At 35.4% G+C, this 5,885-nt stretch overlaps 1 non-coding gene across 1 annotated transcript; it reads left to right on the top strand.

Annotated features, from left to right (window-relative positions):
- Positions 1-1,352: 1,352 nt before the first annotated feature.
- On the top strand, positions 1,353-1,425 carry Trnar-ucg (transfer RNA arginine (anticodon UCG)). The gene has a single exon. It is a non-coding gene; the product is annotated as a tRNA-Arg (tRNA).
- Positions 1,426-5,885: the final 4,460 nt, after the last annotated feature.

The raw sequence follows: 5,885 nt of genomic DNA on the forward strand, positions 1-5,885 counted from the left end.
ACACATTCGGAAATAAATTTTTAAATTAAATTTAAAAACTGGCTCATATCGATTAGCTTACTAAATCTCCTCTCATATTTCTAACTACGAAAAAAAATTAGACTGTATGTATATAAAATGTGTCACGCAACAAATATTTTTTAAGGTACCATTTTTATTATCTGCATGTTCAGCGGTACATACCACTGTTTCTTCCGTGAGATTTCGTATCTTTGTAGTTACGGGCCATTAGAAATTAGTATTCCAAGCAAACTGGAGGCAACTGGCACAAAAGAATATATATATATATATATATATATATATATATATATATATACATACACACACACACACACACACACACACACAGACTCATATCTAACACGAACATGCTTCGCCAACTGTGAGTATGCGTAACATGATAAAACTGAAAGAACAAGGAGACAATAATCAAGGATCGTAAATAAATTTAACAGACGCTGTCCCGCTCATTATTTTCAAAAAATCTCCCTCACGCAACGTCCACTTGTCGTAACCGGCAGAGTTTTTTCTTTGCCTTATCAGGTTTTTAACATTCCGCCGCCAAGCGATAACCAAAGCCATGGACGTAAATCTCGTGGTGGCTAGTTCCCCCCCCCCCTTTTTTTTTCACGCAGGGACACAAAAAGACCTTATTTGAGGGGGTCCACTTGTGCTTGCTAAATCGTAACTGTGAAATGGGAATGACAAATACTATTCCGTGTGCATCCCCCCCCCCCCCCGGAAATAAAACAGATTTTCACACATGACCACAACCTCCTCCTCATACATACATACATACATACATACATGCATACATACACACACACACATACACATATACACACACATCACTCCTCGTAGTGTGTTTTAACTTTCTTCCAGGTGGATTTTCTTCAGCATGGCGAGGACTGTAAATGTTATATGAGCACATCGCATAACTTAGATTTCCAAATTTGTAATTTTTTTTTCCTCCTGATATTAGAGGGGAAAAAAATCGCCAACAAATAAGAGCTCTGTCATCGCGACCATAACGACCAATTGTTTATTGTAGTGTGAGTGGGTACCACTATGCAAGTTCACTTGATTAAAATTCTGCATAGTTTTTTGTAGTATTTGTAGTATTGTGTAAAATTAACAGCGACTTATAGTAGCTAACTTGACAAACTACTCCAAAAATTCACCGGGAATTATAATCTCAATATACTTTTCCTTAAATTATATATTTTATAGCAGAGGCACAAAAATCGTTTTTATTCAAAATGTTCTCAAAGTAATAATAAAACAAAATAAAAACTTTAACTGAATGCAACAAATCTTTATAATTTAGATTACAAACATTAAGTTTTCAACAGGACCGTGTGGCCTAATGGATAAGGCGTCGGACTTCGGATCCGAAGATTGCAGGTTCGAGTCCTGTCACGGTCGAAAAGTTATTTTTTGCAACAATTAAAGTAGCATATTTTTACAATATATATTTACAGATGATTAAATAAAATAAAACTACTGGAATTTTTGTAGATACATTTAAAATTAATACTCATGTGTAATCAGATTAAGTTTAGTTATATACGAGTGGATATGTAGGTTACCAATTCTTTTTTGTATGTAGACATGATTCGAATTTCATTTCTAAATATATATATTCAGCAAATGAAACTTATTTGGTGCGTTGTATTCGTATTATAAGTAAATTAGTGTAATGACGATCTTCAATTACCAAATTATTTGACATAAATACTAAAAGTGAACCTACGAATAATATGTTAAGTTATAAATCGGATATAATAACCCAAAAAGCTTTGAAGTTTAAATTCGTTCAATGGTCTTATAATAAACGTTACGTACTTTATATAAATTTTTGAATTTATATTAAAATTTGTAATAATGGCAGAATGTTAACCGAACAATGCTAAAATACAACGGAAGGTTAAAACAGTGAGTAACCGTAATATTTAAAATATAAAAATGGTATTATTGCCTTTTGAATTTGTGTTTAACCTAATCTTGTCAAAAAGCAGTAGCCGGCAGGAGCAAACAGTTCAAACAAACCCTGCCAGATAGCGCCAGTGTAGTCGATACCTCGAAACGGAAAGTTCATATTTGTCACGCTAGGTAACGTTGAGTACTCAAAATAAAAGCGTGTAGAAATAAAAATACATTATTGAAACTACAGGATCAACAATGTTGCTAACATAGAAAAAAAATATATATTCTGTTGGAGGTTAACGATACATATTTTTTAATTTAGCAAAAATACAGAGACATTTTTTTTTCAAGCCCAGTACCAGTAGGCTCAAAACATAGTAAATTTTCGAGAATATCTTTTTCATAGTCTCTAAAAAAACAAACATAAGGATTACAGCCGGATACACAAAAGAAAGGCAATGACGTGACAACGTAAAAAGCCCGGGAATGTAAAAGTTCCGCGAACAATCATGAAAAATATCCTATTTATTTCCGTGCGACTCCCGTTTGCTTCACGTTCAGGCAATTAGAATTTCACATTCGATTTTCAAGTTTTTAACATGGCGATAGATAAATCGAGCATCAAAACAATAATAAAAAAAAATCAAAGACGATGTAAAATTATTTCGTGCTGTATTTATTTGTGTACTAATACGTATACATGTGAGAAAATAAACTTTGAAAGTTTATAAACGGCCATTTTCACGTAGTTTAATTAACATAAAGATTATTATACTTTGAAATTAATTTCTTTTATGCACTACTGTTTTTTTATATTTAGAATAGCGTTATGTTGAAAACGCAACTTATTCTCGTCTTGCGTTTGATAGGAAATTTTATTCAGGTAACTTTGGTTGGCTACATTAGTGTACATTAGAAAAACAATTGACGCGTTTTTCAATAAACTCTCTATTATTTCGGACTGAAAAAATCTTTCTTTTGCCTTGTATATTTGGCAACTATGTGTATGAATAGTTAGATGCATAGTGTATGATGCTCGTTTATTGAGCCATCCTCTTCGAAAAAGCCGTGTGTTATAGGAATGAAACTGAGGCTGTGTTCAAATTGGGTCGAATTTGTAAATTAAAGGATGACTAAAGGTTCCTGAAGTAATTGAGAACGACAATTTAATAAAATAGCATAAAATTTAAAAAAAATAAACTCTTTCATAATATTTGTTAAGATATTCAATACTAATCACATTGCATAATTATTGTGAGTGTTTAACAAGTAAATCAGAATTAAATTAGAATTACAAATTACTAAACTAAAATTTTACGAATTGACCAATTCGAACACGCCATTTGAAAAGTTACCAATCGTGGCAGAAGAAGGCGTTTCGCAGTGGAAGGTGTGCGATAGCACCTTGGAAGCCCTAATTTTTAAGGTAGGTGGACAGAAATCAAAATATTTCATTTGCAAAGATTTGTGTTGAAAAAATTGGTAGCGCCGAAATATTAAGTGAGCCTCTGCTGTAACGGCATGCAGATGTTTCCAATGTGTTAACCGATAACCGACTATTGTACTTATTATTTAATCAGTGCTAAACTGGAGCTTGTAGATGTTCGTTATCTGACGTTATATAAATTACTTTAATAATATTGTAGGGAGGTTGTATGATTGAATTTGATGTAGGATGCGTTTTACGAAATATGGCACTCAATTTTTCCATTGAAATATTTTTTGGCAAGTTAACCTCCAGTATGTTTGAAAACCCGTCAAATATCTTTGACTTTAGTTTGTAAAATTTTTAAATTAATACATATTTTTCATTTATAATGAATCACAAGGCATTTGGTATAACTTATATGAAGTTTTTAAAGCATTTATTTACATGATGTTAGTGTGTAGGTGGCAGTGGTTGCTATCACGTCTCGCTCACGTGACAGAGTCGTGACTATCCCAACACCTCCACCTGCTCATACCTACAGGCATGGGCACTCAGTCGGTGTACAAGAGTTGTGGAGCACACACTACGTGTGACTTGAAGATAGAGATTTAAATTAGATGCAAGTGTAAGTTTAAAAAAAAAAAAGTTTTAAAGTCCTGCAACAAAAAAAAATATTTTTTTTTTTGGATATAAATTTCTTTTTCAATACTGCGTGAGTCATTAATATTCGAATGCAGTCTGTTTTCTGATCGTGTTGTATTTTGCAAGAATGTTATGCTATAGGAATTAAATTTTTCTTTTTATGCTTATTCTTATTTTTTTTTTAGAAAAAAAAAACTGAACAATTTAAAGTCACTTGGTAACTCTCAGTATAATCAGTGGCGTAGCCAGGATTTGTGTATGGGGGGTGTTAAGAAGCATGATCCCCTTCCCCCCACCCCCTGTATTAAAGCGGGGGGTCCGGGGGTCCTCCCCGGGAAAATTTGGATTTTAAGGTGTAAAATAGTGCTATTTTAGCAGTTTTCGGTACTTAAACTAAAATATTGTAATGGTAAAAATTTTATTAATTTTAATATGAAATTTGTTTGAGTGATGAATAAGAAATTAATTAAAGATTTGGTGCTAAGGGGGGGGGGGGGTTTGAACCCCTAACCCCTCCCCCCTGACTACGCCCCTGAGTATAAAAAGTTCTTCCTTTTCCCAAATTTTGCTTAAATACTCAAGTTTCAAACATTAGGACTTTATTGTGTTAACTGATGAACGTAACACAATACTGGCTAGAAACCTTTGCGAAAATAAGTGCTGTTTAGTTGACATGTTAGTGTTATGTCAAAGTTTATACATCATTTGTAATTTGAATTCCAGAAAACTAAAATTTAACAAGAAATTCTGGTGGCTTTAACTGTAATTTTAGCATCGTGATCTCTTAACTCAATTACTGTTCCTGCAGGTTTTCAACAAATATAAAATTTATTTATTTTATCAGAAACTCTGATCAAATAGGAACTGCTTCATTCCATTTATATGGTTCCGTAATATTGCAGTTATTCTTGAAGTGCCTCCAACGATTTTACGATATTTTTTTTTTGGGCTGTCGGAAATAAAACCACTAGATTTTTGTAATGGATGGACTTGAAATCTCCGAACTAACAACGGAAAAATTTGCTGAGAGGGAAAAATTTGAAAACGCGAGCTTGAAAAATGATATGAGTTTTTTTTGAAGCCTTCATACATGTATGCGCGTGAGTCTATATACATACATACTTTTTTTTTGCGTCCCTTGGCGGACATTAGTTAAGCGTTATCAGCTGGAGCTAGGTAATGTGTAAAAAAAAAGGGGGGGGGGGGTGGTTAGGGGAAAAGGGAAGGTGGTGTGGGTTAGTAGTTCTTTAGCATGGAATATTTTTTTTTTTTTTTTTAACAAAGAGATAGATGTACCTTTGCACACGGCTTCGCTGGCGGTCTCTTCGGAGATTCAATTGCCGTTGGGTAAGTGGGTCGAGAGAGAGAGAGAGAAGGGGGGGGGGGGGTAGATAGAGCGTCATGCCATTGGTTAGGGGGGGGGGGAAGCCCAGATGAATGAACATTCTGCGAGATAAAGGGGTGTCCAGGGCTGATGGAGGATGCCACGCGTGGCCCGGAACATCCATCAGCCGCAGGGCTGACCACCCCCTACCCGCCCCCTCCCTTCTCTACCGGACCCCCGACACGGGAGAGATGCAATCTCGACGCCATGTTGAACTCGCTTGCGCTATAACTCCCGAAACCCCTCCCACCCCCCCCCTTACTTTACCATGGTTCATTTCTCTCTCCCCCCCCCCCCCCCATCACGAGTGTTCTAAAATTAACTCCGCAGTCTCTCTCGGAGCAGATCCGAATGTTTTAATGATGCGGTCGCGCCACAGCGCACACGCCTCGGCCCGCTTGCAGATTGTAGTGCGACCGTTGTTCAAGGTCACAATCGAAGAGTTAACCCAAACTGTTTTAGATAAGCGCATGAGCGAGTTCTGCTTTTGCTGGTTTTTTTTTT

The sequence above is a fragment of the Bacillus rossius genome, chromosome 14, assembly GCF_032445375.1.
Source record: "Bacillus rossius redtenbacheri isolate Brsri chromosome 14, Brsri_v3, whole genome shotgun sequence".
NCBI lineage: Eukaryota > Metazoa > Arthropoda > Insecta > Phasmatodea > Bacillidae > Bacillus > Bacillus rossius.